The following is a 16,682-nucleotide window of genomic DNA, read 5'->3' as shown; positions in this document are numbered from 1 at the left end:
TGGAGTGCTCTGCTTGGAAAACTTCCCCTGAATTCCATGAGCACCAAACTGAACTTCGGTGTACTCACTCCTAACTGGTGTATAAATCTCAACTTAACTGCACCAAACTGCTGGAACTGACTGAGTTTACCTGACTGTCCTAAACTCAACTCTCTGACTTCTCTTAAGTAGAATCTTTCCTGTCCTGTTCTCATGAGAGTTGGGCATATCCTGTCTCTGAATCATTTTGGCATGTCTTTCTCAGATTTGTCACTTTGTCTGCCCCTCAATTAGACATCACTTCCAAATATGGCTGCTTCCTTCTACAAATTAACCTTACCTACATTGTTTGGGGTCAAAGGTGTGTACTAACGGTGTGTCTGTATTCCAGCCAGATCATACTGCAATTCAGGGTGTGTCTGCCTTCCAGCTGGATCACACAGAAATAGAAGTAGTTAGTATACTCTTCCAGAGCTTTACATGAGAACGTAGCCTGTGAGGAAATTTGCTGCAATTGATTAGTAGTGTCTGCAGAGTATGCACAGATGGAAGTTCTGACAAACTCACTAGCTATTTGTGAAATCAGCATTAAAACCTCAAATCTACCATTTAAGATGCAAAAAGGCTGGTGGCCAATAACCATTCTCTGTGCTGACTTAGGAATTCAACATTTCCTTTATTTTGGGGATGGGGTCTGTATTCTGTCTATCCTAAAGTTCCTAAGTGGAGTGTTAGCAGAAAATGTAATCATCGATTTCAGACTGAAATGTCAAGAAGTCTTGCTTACTCTCAGCAAGTGATTAGGATAATCCATGAATACTGAGTAATTTTGGAGCTCTGCTGTAGCAAATAACATTTCCCACTAAGTTGCTACCTATTTCTTAAGATAGTACTTCCCTTTATAGACCTTGAATTCATTTTCCCAGTCTTTAAATCTGTGAAGCAGTGTGCGTTCATCCCTTTCCAGGTGTAAAGAAAGATTACCCCTAAAATGTAAGCCGTACCACAGTTGGGAGGTTTGTACTGAATGGAGGCTATCACAAGCAGGGAAACACTGAGGAAGTGATGGAAAGGTGACAAAAATGGAGAAAGACTAGCACAGAGGGCATCTCAGATGGTCATAATGCACCTGGGACAAACGGGGAAACCACTGGCTAAGTGGGCACGAGACGTGTGTAGACCATGGGAAAACCCCAACTATACGGGAAAGAATTCTTTAATCTTATTGTTAATCAAACGACGACGAGGGCAGAGAGTTGCCTCATCCCACTGAGGCAAGGGCTTGAATTCAGGTCCCTGGAGCCCACAGAAAGATAGATGCTATAGCCTGCATGTGTGATCCCAGCATGCCCAAGGGGAGATGATGGGAAGCAGAAACAGGGAAACCCTGAGATGCTTGTGAAATGGTTAGCTTACTGTGTGCAGTGAAGAAAAGACTGCCTCAGTCAAAACAGAAAACCAGGATTGGGACCCGAGGTTGGCCTCAGGTATCAACATGCACACCACAGCACGCTGCACCTACACATACACAGGAGCATTCACACACACACACACACACACACACACACACACACACACACACGGATGAAAAATCATAGCAATAGCAATGAAGAGAAATTGAACCGAGAAGCAGCAAGCTTGGGATACATCAGATATTATTCAATTTTGGCAAAGAGAGGAAAAAAAGCTATCCAGGTCTTACTGGTAAAAACCGAGGCTGAAGAGGTTTTTTTTTTTTTTTTTTTTTTTTTTTCCAAATAGTATGATGTTATCTCATAAAATTAACTATTAGACTACACCATATCCACATAATCTTCATTCTTGAGAAATACACACAGGGGTCAATAAAGGGACATATACAATGAAAACCACTGCAGTATTGCTTATAGTAGCAGGAAGTTTGAACAACCTCAGATATTCATCTCTAGAGAAACAGGTAAGTCAAATGTCATTGAGTATGAAATGGAACTGCTTAATAGATGCCCAAAGCAGTAAACTAAAAACATGTACAAAAACACGGACAGACCAAAAATTGGAGTGAAATTATTGAATGACCAAAGACACGTCGCAAAATTCAGTGAATATAAGCTAATGCAGACACAAAGAAACAGTGTGACAGGCCACATTTTTCTGGCTGTGGGAAGGTTTTCTGGCAAGTGAACCTAGGGCCTGGTATATGATTGACAAGTGCTCTACAACTGAATTACATGCCTGGGCCTTTGTTAATGCTGAAAGCAAAGTTTCAGTAAGTTGCAGGCTGGCCTTGAACTTGTGGTCTTCACCCCACAAAGTTGCTGGGATTACAGGTCTGCCCACCAGCCCCAGCTTCCCTTCCCACCGAAGGAAAGCTGCTTTCTCTTCTTTTTATGTGACTTTTTTTTCCCCCCGAGACAGACTTTTCTGTGTAACAAGAGCCCTGGCTGTTCTAGATACTCTATGTAGACCAGGCTGGGCTAAAACTCACAGAGATCTGTGAGGCCTGTCTCTGCCTCCAATTTATTCTTTTTTAATGTGTGGTAAACCACACCCAAGGCAGAACTTGCAGTCTTAATCATTTTTACATGCAAAGCCGAGTAGTAAAATAGTCATTACGCTCTAAGAGACAGATTCAAGCACTACCCAGAGGGTACCAACCTTCCTGGATGCTCAGGCCTCTTATAAAGTAGCTTAACATTTGCATACAATCTATCCAGATCCTCCCAGTCACCCTCAATCATCTCTAGAGTTATTTCAACAACTTTCACAGTGTCGATGACTTGTCAGTACTTGCTGTGCCGGACTGCATGGAAAACAACGATCGGAAACAAAGTGTGAATATTCCCGACAGAAACCACGTTTACTTGTAAATACTGTCTCTCCGTGGTGCGCTGGGTCTGCAGAAACGGAACTTGTGGGTTGAGAGTTGACTACGCACTCAAGTAGTTGTACAACCCATCTCCAGAATTCTTTTCGCCTTGCAAAAACTGAAACCACACATCAAACAATAACTCACCACTTTCCCTTCCCCCGGCCCTGAAAGCCACCATTCTATTTCCTGTCTCTGTCTCTGCACTAGATAATACTTCATGTTGGTGGGGTCATGTGCTGGGTGCCTTTTTGTGACGGGCCGTTGCCCTTGGCACAGCATCTTCAAGTTTCTTCCATGTTATGCTTTGACAGAATTTCCTCCTCAGGCTCATATTCTGCTGTGACCTGAACTTTGCCCACTCGTCTGTAAATGGACACTTGGAAGGCTTCCATTTTTATAGCTGTTGCAAATAATGCTTCTTTGTGAATGATCTCCTGTGCCCTGCCTTTGATTTTTTGGGGGGGAGGGCGGATGGTAAGCCAGGACTTAAAATTGCTGAATCATTTTATATCTAATTCAGAAAAAACATTTTTGAGGAGTTTCCACACAGTGACGCCCCATAACCACTGTGCCACTATTATCCCCACCAGTGGTAAACAAGGGCTCAGATTTCCTCACATCTTCCCCAAAACTTGTTACTTCTTGGGGATAGTTTGGTTTTGGTTTTATATAATATTCTTCCTTAGTATAAAGTAGCACCTTATTGTGATTTTGATTGCCATTTCTCTAATGATTAATTATGTAAAGAAAAAAATCCTTCCATGTGCTTTCTAGCTATTCTAAACTTTTTGTGGAGGAATATCTATTGAAGGCCTTTTCCCGTTTTCAGTGTCTGTTGTTGCTACTGTTGTCATAGTTACCCAGCCGTGGAAGTTCATGTGCTCTGCATCTTGAATCCTTATTAGAAGTATTGTGGGCAAATGGATTTACCCCAGCCCATGGGCTGCTTTTTCACTGTGTTGAGTGTGTCCACTGATGTATGAAAGGCTTTCATTTTAATTCAGTTTAATGTATTGCTTCCTTTGTTCCCAGAAGTCATTGCCAAATTCAGTGTCATAAAGCTCTGCTATTGTTTCCTTCTAACGATGTGACTGTTTTAGGCTTTACATTTAGGTTCTTGGATTCACGTTGGGTTAGTTTTCATTAGTTAGGTTCCAAATGCATCCAATATTCTAGCACTACTTGTTGAAAAGACTGTCCTTTCCCATCAAATGCGCTTGCCACCTTCCTGAGTATTGACTTAGCACATGTGTTCAAATAAGAGCCACAGTCTCAATTATTATAATTTTGTGATAAGTTTTTGAATTAAGGAACATGAGACTTCCAATATGGTTTTATACTGACAAGATTATTCTATTTGTTGTGCCTCAAGAGTTCATATTAATCCTAGGATTAAATCTTCAGTTTCTGGGGGGACCTAACATGACTTAATTGTGGCCCTAGTTACATGTTTGTACTTTTTTCTTTTTCTTTTCTTTTTTTTTTCTGTACAAGGCAGAAGCAAGGATAGCAAGTGTTTGGGGTAATGCAGACTGAGGAAATTGTAGCCAAGGTTGAGGGTAGAAAATGGAGTTATTGGGGCAAGACAGTGTTAAGGAATTGACCAGGAATTGTGAAGAGGGCCTGTGAGTAGTTTTGATCCTTCTTGGATAACAGTCTGGACCAACATGAATATGGGGAAGCAGTTCATCCTGTCAGCTCTGTTGGAAGCAGCCTTCCAAGTTGGGGTTAGGAGGGCGAAGGGAATAAAAATGGGGTCTACTATAAACCTACACTGATTTCTTAAGAAAAATAGTGGAGTATGGCTGCAGGGTCAGGAAAGTGGACTTGAACTATTTATCAAGAACAAGAGGATGAAAATTCTGAAACCGCAGTCACCAAAACCAATAGCTTAGAAACAAAGATAGTACCCACCAGGCCTAGGTAATCTTCATGGATGGATTGTTGTAAGAGTAGCTAGATTAACACTGCGTGACTCACACAGTGACAAGAGGTTATAACTGGCCTGGATGAGTCACTCACTGGGAGGTATTTGCTGTCTCCTGAAGACTTGCTGTGAAGAAAGATCAAGGGAGCCTGAGGTATTCGAAGGAGATCCTCTTCCACAACGATAGGATAAGACAGTAAGGGCTAGGTTTTCCTACTCTGAATGCCAGACAACAAGTGGAATAACCTGATGGATTGGGAAGCAATGAGTTGAATAACCTGATTGGTTGGGGCAATGGGTTGAGCAACCTGATTGGCTGAAGGCTTTCTTGGCCTCTGCATCTGAAGCTAGACTATAAACGATCCAAATGTTGAGCACATAGACTCAAAATGAGATCTGGAGGATGAACACGTAAATTCTTTCTGGTTAATTTAGAATCAAGCTAGCTGCCTCATTAAATAATGAAAATGCAAAGACGGAACGAACTCTCTAACCCTTCTGATTTTATAGCGCCAAAAAAAAAAAAAAAAAAAAAAAAAAAAAACAGCTTGAATTACTGCAGGTGGCTGAAGTCATCACTCTGGTTATCTTTCTGTTTGTCCATCCCATCATCTATCTCTCTGTCTGTTAGTCCAAGTAGTACTTTCGATATGCACAATGTTAATTTTTTTAGTACTTTGTAAATATTAACCCCTGAGCCTTCCCAGTATCCTTAGAGATAAATATTAATATTTCACATTATAAATAGGAAGCTGAAACAGAGAAATTAAGTACATTTTTTTTTCCAAGACATAGCCAGCAATCTTGTGAAATCCCAGTGTTTGGGCTAAGCTACCACACCAGTACCCTTGGAGGTGACTCGGAAACCCATTCAGGAGGTTGATTAAAGGGCTCCAGAGGGCCCTGCCAATGTACAGGGCAGGGCATGGGAGTACCCTTCTGTGACGTGCAGTTGCTTAGTTTTTAACTGCTCTCATCTTCTCTCCCCAACCTCCCCTCTTATATGAACAGAAGTGTAAAGCTTCCTCCCATCTTTCCAGGCTGTAAGCTGGAGCAGTGTTCTTAGAGGATTGTAATGGAGATGAAAGGTCATGGGTTGGGCAATGGGGTTGAGCTGTTGAGTTTGTCAGTGCTCACCACTTATTGCTTGGCTGCATTGTCTCCATCTTCAGCCTTCACTGAAATCACATCCCAGGAAACTGAAGGTCTCTGTCATCTTACCCACAACCTGGCAGCCCAAAACATCTATGAGTAAACACATATTCGTGACATAAACACAAGACTGCTTCTTGGGAACCCAAATGATCCGTCTTTAACAAATGTTGTGTCTTTTAGCAGCAAAGTATCGCAACAGGGCAGGTGCCTGCAAATTTCTGTTGACGGATATTAGCATTTTGATTGTTGACTAAGTAACCAGTATACCATGTATATTGTTCTTTATCAGGATGTCAGCCAGCTTACTGTCAACACCTCAGAAAAACATTTCAGAAAACAACTTCAGCAGAGAGGGAGGATTCATTGTGGCTTCTGGTTCAAAACATTCTGAAAATGTGGTCACTTTGGGCCTACAGCAATTCAGAATGTCATGGCAGAGGAGCTGGCTCACAGCCCATCGGCCAGGAAGCAGAGGGATAGTGAGGAGAAAGGATCTGTAGACAAACACACACTCTTTAGGCTCCATCTTCTGAGCTTTCCACTGCCTTGCAGTAATGTCTCAGGTGATAGAGCTACGAGTCGGTTAACACACCAATGTTAATTATAGGTCAGAGCCCTATAATCCAATCTATTCTTAAAGGTGCCATCTCTGGACATGGCTATGCTGGGGACCGTCGACACATAAATTTTTGTCAGGGGACACTGAGTCTGTGGGTGATAGTTTAGATGCGCAGTATAACAACAGGAAAAACCAGTCTCACTTCACCCAGTACACTAACTCAGCAATACACACAGAAGACGTCTATGATCAAATGTGTGAGGCCTTTCCGCATACATCAAACAGTTAGTTATGCAGAGAACACTAATAATTAATAATTACTCCAAATGATAATAACTCTCTCATTCATCCCCGTCCTGCCACTTTCTGACTGGAGACACTGTCAAGTTTCATGGCGTACGGTCTTAGTCTCTGGCTGCCTCTGCCTTCTTTCAGACCCTATGACAAGCCTGGATGTTTTATCTGTGCATCTGACTGAGCTGTAAATCAGGCTTCCATAATTCCTTCCTTGGGCTTGATTGATTTATGAGAGCAACTTAGAGAATAGGTCTATATACAGATTTATTATAAAGAGCTCCCAAAGGCTACTGATGAATACCAGGTGGAGTGACAAATAGGTCAAGGTACATGACCGATGTGTGGAGCTCCTGTGTCCTTTCTGGGGTACCACTCCCAGAAAACAGTTGTGTTCAGTTCTCCAGAAGCTTCTTAGGCTGTGCCCCTTAGGTATACAGAGGCTTTTATGACTCAGACATGGTTAATTAAAGCATTCCCTATTAGTGATTAATTTCACCTTCAGCCCCTCTGCAATCCCTAGAGCTTGGGGTATGGGGTTAAAAGTCCCAGCTCCCTAATTCTGCTCTGGCCATCCTTCTTGAGCCCAGTTCCAAACTACAACTCCTCTAGATTCTGTCGGCCCATCTATATACCCATTAGTTTATTAAAAGATACTTAGCATTTTGGATTCTAAGAGTTTCAGGAGCTGGGTGTCAAGGAAACCAGAGCAAAAATTAAATATACATTTTATACTATCTTGGTTTCTCTTGAATTAATTATGGCTTCATTTCCATCTTTTAAAAGATTTTTTTTTTCTTATTTTTAAATGATTTGCACTAAATGCAAAATTGAGACCAAAGGGTCTTCAGAGGCATACAATCTCATGAGAATGGTGAGGACTTTTGTTGCACATGCAAATGAACAAGCCTGCACTGTGGAGATGGCAGCTGACCACAGACAAAACCGATTTTCTATACTTGTACATGCAAATACATGAGTGTGAAAAGCACCCCAAAACAGCCTGGTCCCCTGAATCCTTTCAGATAGTTCTTGCAAAATAACTCCACCAAACAGCACAAAGCGATGCTAGATAACCTTCAGAAGTTCAAGGTCACCATCATCAGTTATGTGGAGTTTACAGCCAGCTTGGAATAGGTGACACCCTGCCTTTAAAATAAATAAATAGATAGATAGATAGATAGATAGATAGATAGATAGATAGATAGATAGATAGATAAATAAATAAATAAATAACACCAAAGACAATAATAATACATTCTTTACAGGTTTGTTGCCAGCCTAATTCCTAACTTTTTGAGGAAAGAGACTACACACTGTATTGAAATACAGTCTGTCTTAAGACTGCTATATTTTGTGGATAAAAGAAAGTTTCCCACTTTCTATCAAAAGTTGCTCCTGCCTGGTGCATGTTTTGCCAAGCAAGGGTGATTCTTTCTTAAGGAAAGCAGATGCTAGGAGAATATTGAAACAGGCAGATACACTGAATCGAGAGGCATTTAACAGCCACTCTGTGTTCCAGCATGCCCTGCCTGTCATACAGCTCTGCAACCAGCGCCTGGTTTGGGGGTGGTAAAAAGCTTGTTTCACACGAAACAATTAGAATAATTTTGCTAGGTTTATACAGATATGCCCAGGGAGGTGATTCACAGGTTTCAGTGTGAGTTCCAGAGAGAGAGGCACTGCCAGAGAAGACTAGACTAGGGGAGCAATTTGTGGGTAAGTGAAGCCAGGGCTCACCTAAGGGTGGAAGGTTTGAAGAAGAGAGTGGGGGTGGGAGGGGGGTAGTTCCTCTCTGTCTGGACAGGGAGAAAGGAAGAGATTACTGGGCACTTTGGTGGCCAGCAGAAGATAAATTTTGTTTGAACTAAAATTCTATAAGGGGAAAGGGTAGTATATAAAACTTTTTGTAAAACCTCTTTGTATGTGGGGGGGGGGTATTTGTATGTATATGGGGTGTGTGGGAACATGATGGTGTGTGTGTCAGGGGTTTGGGGAGTGTGCATGTGTGCTGACCAGTGGTCAGTACTCAAAGCCTGCCTCCAGGCTTCTAAACCTTCCCATACAGTTTCACCAACCGAGGATCAAGTGTTTAAATAGATAAGCCGGTGGGGTGGGGTGGGCGTGGGAGGCATTTTACACTGAACCACTCACTGCATTAACCATTCAGTGAGTTCAGTGGTTCTCAGCCTTCCTAACACTGTGGCCCTTTAATATCGTTCCTATAATAGGCCCTATACTGTAGGCCTAATAATATAGTTAATATTGTGGTGACCCCCAACCGTAAAATGATTTTGTTGCAACTTCACAACTGTAATTTCGCTATTGTTATGAATCATAATGTTAATGTTTAATATGTAGGGATATCTGATAGGCATCCCGTGGGGGGTCTTGACCCATGGGTTGAGAACCGCTGAGCTAGATGGGTTTTCAAGCTCCAGAATCTGCCTGTTTCCAGCTGCCCCTGCCCCGCACTGGGTTAAAGACATGTACCAGCCTACCTGGCCTCTACCCCCTGTCGAGTTTTCTGATGTATATGTAGATGCTAAAGGAGAATATTTCCAAATGGGATTGTCAAAGAAAATCTGTGATTTGTTTTTGTTTTTGTTTTTTGTTTTTTTTTTTTTCTGTCACATGCAAGTGACAGGAGATAAAGTATCCCTGTGGGCACTGTGTACAGGACTCTGCATTCAGCTGTCCCAGGGATAACAGCGTCCTAGAAAAAGCCTGAGTCAGAACTGTAAGACCCTCTGAGGATGTGGCCTGCATTCTCCCTAAGGAGCGTGAGAAATATGTCCCTGCCTATTCACAGGTTTGTTGAAGCACAGGGCTTGGGTCATTTCCACTCACTATTGAATCATCCAGCTCTTAACACAACACATGTGTGTGTGATGTCAGGGATCCTGAAATGCTACTGCAGATAGACAGCAAGGAGGATGTGTCACAATTAATGCGGACATCTGAGAGAAGCACAAAACGGGATGTTCCTAGTCACCTAGCAAGCCTAAATGACTTAATAAACTTTGAGAGAGAGAGAGTGAGAGAGGCTCAGTACTAGAAAATAAGTAGACGCATGTATTTTTAGAGCCAGCCAAGTAAGACAATTGGTGATTAGAGGCTTGGGTCAGAGGCAGAGCCGTCCCTGCTTTCCTGTGCTCCCGCAGGAAGTGCATTTTATAGAAAAGTCAGAGAGGAACTGAGGGAAGCAGAGAGTCCGGAGCTGGGGACTCACAGCAGTGTCAGAAAGCATGCTGGACTGCCTTTGGAGCTAGCCCTTCACCTCAAAGTTCCCTCTATGCAACCCGAAGTCACTGGCTGGCCTGTCACGGGGCTCCTGAGTCTACTCCGATGAGGACAGCACTTCCGGCTGGAGGCTAGGATGGTAAGAGCCATTCTTTGTTCACGGAGGCATTAGCCAATCCTTCAAATCTGAAACCAATGCTTGACCTCCAGTGAGTGATTTTAAAAGGTGTGTGGAAATGTTTAAGTGGCTTCTACTCCTGGGGACATGAATGCTAGTCTTTAAGGTTTTAGGTCTTTTCCATGCCATCATTAAACTTAAGATAGATGTGATAGATTCCAACCTGTTGGTGGGGTGTTTGTCAAAACTGGAAGTTTTCGGCTTCGGACTCCAACATTGATGTGATTTGTGTTTTCAAGCCTTTACCTACAGAGGCAGGAAGCTCTTTGCTAAGTGTGTAGGAGCTAAACTAAATCTAGCCGAGAGGATGGAGGTTTGCTTCCGTCACATTGTAAGCTGGGCTATCGCCAGTGGGTTCTAGCAGCCACATGAAGCTGGAGATGTGGCCTCACACTGGCACATGGCCTCTGTGAAGGGGTTGCAGCCATTCTGAACGCTCTCATTCTGGAGGCTCTGAAGTTATTTTTAGATGAGGCTTGTCCCTATGAATGAGGAAGTCTGGCAGATGGCTCTTCCGGCTGATTTTTTTTCCCAGCTTTCTCCCAGAGTAGTAGAGAGACCACTCTTGCAAAAGTTCCCTCTCTCAGGACAATGGAGGGAAAAGGCATTCTAAAAGCCTCCCTGCCCACCTCACCCCCCTCCAGTGGCAGCTGCAAAGCGAAATGTGGAAGGATGCTAAGCTACTGAGTTGTGTGTTTCACCCAGATCTTCCTTGACCCTGCACACAATCAACAGTGCGAGGCGGGAGAGGAAGTCTGAGTAAGAATAGGTCGTGTGTCACAGGACGGAGCGGACATCATGAGGTCGGTTTCCCCAGCAAAGAGAAAAGACTAAGGACGTGGGTTTTGTCCAGTCAAGTTACTCCCTTCAGTCATAGGACGTCAGATTTCACTGTATAGAGGGTTTGCACTGGCTTTGTGAAAATAAAACAAATCAAAGTCTCGTTGTCAGGATAGCCTTGTTATACGCTGTTAGCTCACTCCTGTTGTCGCTTGGGCCTCACATCTGACAGACTGCCTCCACTGAGGTCCACGGGCCACCTTTGGGATGTTAAGCTTTTTCAGAGAGTCTTAAGAAGTCTAGCACATACACAGACTGAAGAATCAAAATCATCTTGATTGTAAGTCTGGGCTTTGATAGCAAGCTTGCCTTTCATTTTAAAATCTGATATGGTTTGGCTCATTCCCTGATTGAGGTGGCAGTCCTCAAAGAGGGCAGATGGCCCAGGTTAACAGGGTGGCAGCTGCTGATGCTGTTCCAGGAGCATCATCACTTCTGAGTTTGGCAGCTGATGATGTGATTTTGCAGCCGTGAGGATGAAACCCAGGGCCTCATCTAGGCAGTTAACTGCTTCACCTGACTGGCATCCCTGGCCCTTCCTAACATTTTGCTGTTTTTGTGTTGTTTTCTTCGAATGGGTCCTACCCCCATCGGTGTATATTAGGAAGTATGTCCCCATGTGCCAGACTCTGAAGAGGTGACTTCTCCCTTACATGGCCCAGATTCAGGAGAACTAACACCCAAATCTCAAGCCAGAACCGAGAAACACAACTCTCCGTCCACAGACTCTTGAGGGGGAACCAATTCTCATTAAGCGCATGGTTTCCTCAGGGAGCTGGATGGATGATACCCCTCAAGGACTTACGGGGTCCTTGCCTTCCATCCAGGTTACGTGAGGTTCCCTCACCCTCAGGAGAAGTATTCATTTTCCATCTATCAAATGTTTCAAGCATACAATGAAATTCAAATAATGAAACTGGTAGGCGGGTGTCTTCCCTAAGATTTTTCAAATATTAACTTTTTTTTTTTTTTTTTAGTTTTTAGTTTTTAGTTAATTTTGTTTACTTGTGTGGTGTTGGGGGTGGAAGCCAGGACCTGAAGAGCATGAAACACATGATCTGTCACTGACCTGTTCCCCCAGTCCTAGGTCTACTTTGGTAAAACTTGACTGCTCTCATGGAAGAACCCTCCCCACCTCACTTTGGCTCTCCATTGCCACCCAGTGCAGCTATTGTCTAAAGCCAATGAGCACCATCTATATTTTATCAGGTGACTTTGAAAGAATAAGCCTATGTGCTTCTACAATGCCTGAAAGTGGTGTCACATTGTACTTGTGCCTTTGTCTTTAATTTTTAGCATCTTAAGAATTTTTTGTTTGTTTGTTTGCACATAATCCTGTTTACTTGTTTCTGACAGCCATATTCTGTTCCATTAGGAGACTTATACCACAGTTTATATATCCGTGTATTAATGGAAAGTTCTTGTCTGTCCTGAACATTCTTGTACGTGAATGAGAGTTTCTCTAAGGATACACTCAACAGTACAGTGGCTTCTAGTTTAAAGTGTAGTTAGCATTTCCACTGTGCTGTAAATATAAAATACGTGGAAGATTTTGAAGACTTAGAAAGAGAATGAACATAAAGTGCCTCATTAATTTTTTTTTCTAACTTGTATAGTGGTTGCATGCCTGTAATTTCAGCACTTGGGAGAATGAGGCAGGAGAATGGCCAAGAGTTAGATGCCAACATGGGCCATATAGTAAGTGCCAGGCAACTACAGCTATTATAAGTCCTTGTCAAAAAAAAAAAAAAAAAAGATTACCTGTTGAAATGATGACCAGAAAGTTTTACTGGAAAGCCTCCCACTCATTGTCAGTGGCCGTGGCTGTTTTCCTGCCACACCAGCAGAGTTGGACAGTTACAGTCCCTACGGTCACGAAGCCTCAAGAACTCACCAACTTGCTCTCTAAGGAAAACTGGTGATTGATCTGCATTCTAGAGCAGCTTTGTAAAAGCCAAGGACCACACAGAAACTATTTCATATTTTATCCCACACACATAAAACATGCACCTGAAACAAAAGTTTTACAAAACATGCTTCCACAAAGGCTCACTGTGTATGGTTTCTGATTATTTCTACTTGGATGAAATGAACTCTTTGGCTAGTAAACTTTTGTGACCACTAGAATGATTTAGCCACCTAATCTCTGCTACCAATTTTAATGACATCCTTGAAGGAAAAGGAGGCCTCAAGGTAGACCGTGGGTTACATTAGATTAATCTTCAGGATTCATTACATTGGTTTTGGTGTTGGTGGTGGTGGTGGTGGGGTTGTGTGTGTGTGTGTGTGTGTGTGTGTGTGTATGCGTATCTGTGTACTAATCTGTGCAAGTGTAAGCCAACTTCCTACATCTTTAAACAATGACTGCTATTGCTAGTGTCCTGTTGGGTAAAGTCAGAGCTTGTTTTGTTTACAGTCTTTTTACTTAGTAAGATTGACCATCTTCTTGTGTATTGAATGACTTCTCAAGTCTTCTTTTATGAATTGTTTGTTCATCATATTGCCTTAAAATGTTTTAAAACATATTCTGTACAGCGTACGGGCATGTGCTTGCCATTGTACAAGTGTGGAGGACAAAACGCGGTTTTGGAGAGTCAGTTTTCTCCTTCTACCTTGTGAATTCCAGGAATCCAGCTCAGGTCTTCAGCCATGGCTGCACTCTTCCTTACCCTCTGAACCATTCTGCAATCCTCTATTACCTTTTTAAAAAAATAGAATCATTGATGGTTTTCTTCGGATATTCTGGCTACCAGCTGTTATGGTGTGTCGGGGTTTGCAGATACGAAGCTTGTTCACCCCTGGGTTCACTTTTTCACTTACCGTGTCGTGCCTTCCATCACGCAGAAGTTTGAAATTTTAAAAATTTCACTGAAAATTATCTAACTTTTCATAAACATCTTTTTCTTATTTAAGTCATAACTTAACGTATTTAAGGTCAGACACAGTTTTTTTATATGTTGGTCCTATGACGACCAGAACTCACTCTTTACTGGCGTCACTGTTATAAAAAATAACATTGGATAATTAGAAAGAAAAAAAAAAAGAAGTGAATTCGTTTTGTACTTCTAATTTTAACCTTTATAAAAGGAGAACAAAGAGAAATTGTGGGCTAGCCTCTAAATGAATGTAAATTTGAAATTCCTAAATTGCATACCAATGAAATTGATAAATTGTAAATAAAAAGTGTCTGCCAGAGCCCACGACAAGTTTATGCTTTGCACTGAAGCCTTGTTGGTCCTGATTTGTATTGAAAGATCCATCATTCTTGGTTCTGCTTTCATATGGAGATCCCTCTTTGCATCCAGCACACAAGAGCTCCTTTTTCTTTCAAAATTGGCATAAAATTGCATGTGTGTGTGTTCACACTTGATCGTATTTGTGAGTCTCTTAGATTTGTTTATTTATACACATCTCAACAAGTGTTTCCTCAGGGTGTGGAGTGGGCACCATGCCAGCTGAGAAATCAGGGGACTGAAGTGATATCCTTTCCCCCCCTTGTGTGTGTGTGTGTGTGTGTGTGTGTATGTGTAATGTCTGTCTGTCTGTCTGCAGGTTCATGAGATAACCCGACTTAGTCATGCAGAGGACTGAGGAGATCAGTTGTCTTCTTCTATTGCTTTCTCTCTTATTCCCTCAAGATTGGGTCTCTCACTGAAATAGAAGCTCACCCCTTCTGCCAGGCTGGATAGCCAGCCACCTCCCCAGGAGCCACCTGTCTCTGCCTCCCAGTGATACAGCTGGCTTTTTCTGTAGGTGATGAGAATTTGGATTCAAGTCCTCCTGCTGGCAGACCGAGTGCTCTTATCCACTAAGCTATCTTCTCCCTAGCCCCTGATTGTCTGGGTCTGGGAACTGGACAAATCTAGAGAACACTTTGAAGTGAGATGGCTCTTGAGCTAGCTTCCCTCCTTCACTGAGTTGTCCTTATTAAAGTTTCATCTTGTGGCTTCGGAGAAAGCTGTTTGTGTTCGAGTTCCATCACAAGCACTAAATTCTTGAGAAAACCAACTTGAAGGAGGAAAGGTTTCAGTCCATGAGGACTTAGAGCCACTGTTTCCAGGTCTGAGCCAAGGCAAGACACTCTGGCTGGTACCAAGAGGCAGAACAGTGCTGCTCAGTTCACGGTGGTCTGGGAGCAGAAAGAACTCGGTACAAAGCATACCGTGCAAGGCCATGTCCCCTGTGACCTGCTTCTTTCGACCAGCCTTCATCTCCTGAAGGTTCCATTGCCTCTCAAAATCACATTAAGATCTGAATTCGTAAATGTAATCCTCCATTCATGACAGTAGAAACCACATTGTCCGGTCACCTCCCAAAGTCCCCACCTTTGTGCTCTGCTACACAGAAGGCCAAAGCCTTTGGAGGGTGTGTACCATCTGTAAACTATAATACCACTGCTGAAAGACCTGAGGAAGGCAGAACTATTGTTAATCTTGCTGGAAGCTGAAAGAACATCGCTCCTGTAGCATGAAGGGGTGGTTGTTTTCATTTGCTCTGTTTTCTAAAATGTTAAGATTACTCAGATCAATACTTTCATGGTCACTTAATATTTGGAGGCTTTAAAATGGTGTTAATAGCAGACTCAAGATTGGAAACGACATGATTTCTGAAGAGCATTTTCTACGACAGCAAACAAGCCTTCTCTAAACCTCTATGATAAAAAAAGAGAGACTCCAGCCACGCATCTCTGAACTCTCTACCGGGACATCATAGATGTTAAGGCAGGTCTGCTGCCAAACCAATAAAGCCCTGAATGTTTCCTGAGCAGATACTGCAGTGTGGGTCTTCCATAGCGAGATGAAGATGCCACCAAGGAGTGGCGGTTTGGCAAATGGGGGGTTATTACCGACAGGGAAAGAGTGGGACCAGGGTGGGTTTGTCTCATTTCACGGTGAAAATGTCAGCGGACACGTGAATACTTGTGTACCTCTTAGAAAGAAGAAGACATGATAAACATAATGAAATCTACACACCTAAAGAAGATAATCAAGAAAGTGGACACAGGCGAAGGTGATTAATCCTCATTTAGAAAGACAAATGGGATGTGCCTTGAACTTATGACAGGAGTCTACCACAAAAGGCATCTGAAAGACTCTACCTAGCAGTGTTTCAAAGCAGACACTAAGACTCATAACCAAACCCTCGGCAGAGTGCAGGGAATCATATGAAAGAAGGGAAGTTAGTATGATATGGAAAGGATAGGAGCTCTACAAGGACCAAATATATCTGGGCACAGGGTCTTTTCTGAGACTGAAACTCAACCAAGGACCATCTATGGATATAACCTAGAACTTCTGCTCGGATGTGGCCTGTGGTAGCTCAGTAACCAAGTAGTTTTCCAAAGTAAGGGGGACACGGACTATTTCTAACAGGATCTCAAGGGCAGGCTGTTTGACCCCCCTCCCCCCAGGGGAGGAGCAGTCTGTTAGGCCACAGAGGAGGACTTTGCAGCCAGCCCTGAAGATACCTGATAAACCAGGGTCAGATGAAAGGGGAGGAGGTCCTCCCCTATCAGGGGACTTGGAAAGGGGCAGGGAGGAGACCAGGGAGGGAGTGTGGGGTTGGGGAGGGAATGAGGGAGCGGGATACAGCTGGGACACGGAGTTAACAAAATGTAACTAAAAAGAAAAAAAAAAAGAAAAAAAAAAGAAAAAAAAAA

At 42.8% G+C, this 16,682-nt stretch overlaps 1 protein-coding gene across 2 annotated transcripts in view; it reads left to right on the top strand.

Annotated features, from left to right (window-relative positions):
- The window catches only part of Prag1 (PEAK1 related, kinase-activating pseudokinase 1), a 53,168-nt gene that overhangs the window by 17,763 nt on the left and 18,723 nt on the right, over window positions 1-16,682 (top strand). The gene's annotated exons all lie outside the window — the stretch shown is intronic.

The sequence above is a fragment of the Psammomys obesus genome, unplaced genomic scaffold (genome assembly GCF_907164565.1).
Source record: "Psammomys obesus unplaced genomic scaffold, mPsaObe1.curated_primary_1811, whole genome shotgun sequence".
Lineage (NCBI taxonomy): Eukaryota > Metazoa > Chordata > Mammalia > Rodentia > Muridae > Psammomys > Psammomys obesus.
Note: the sequence above shows the minus strand (reverse complement) of the source record. Positions and strands in the feature narration are given on the sequence as shown.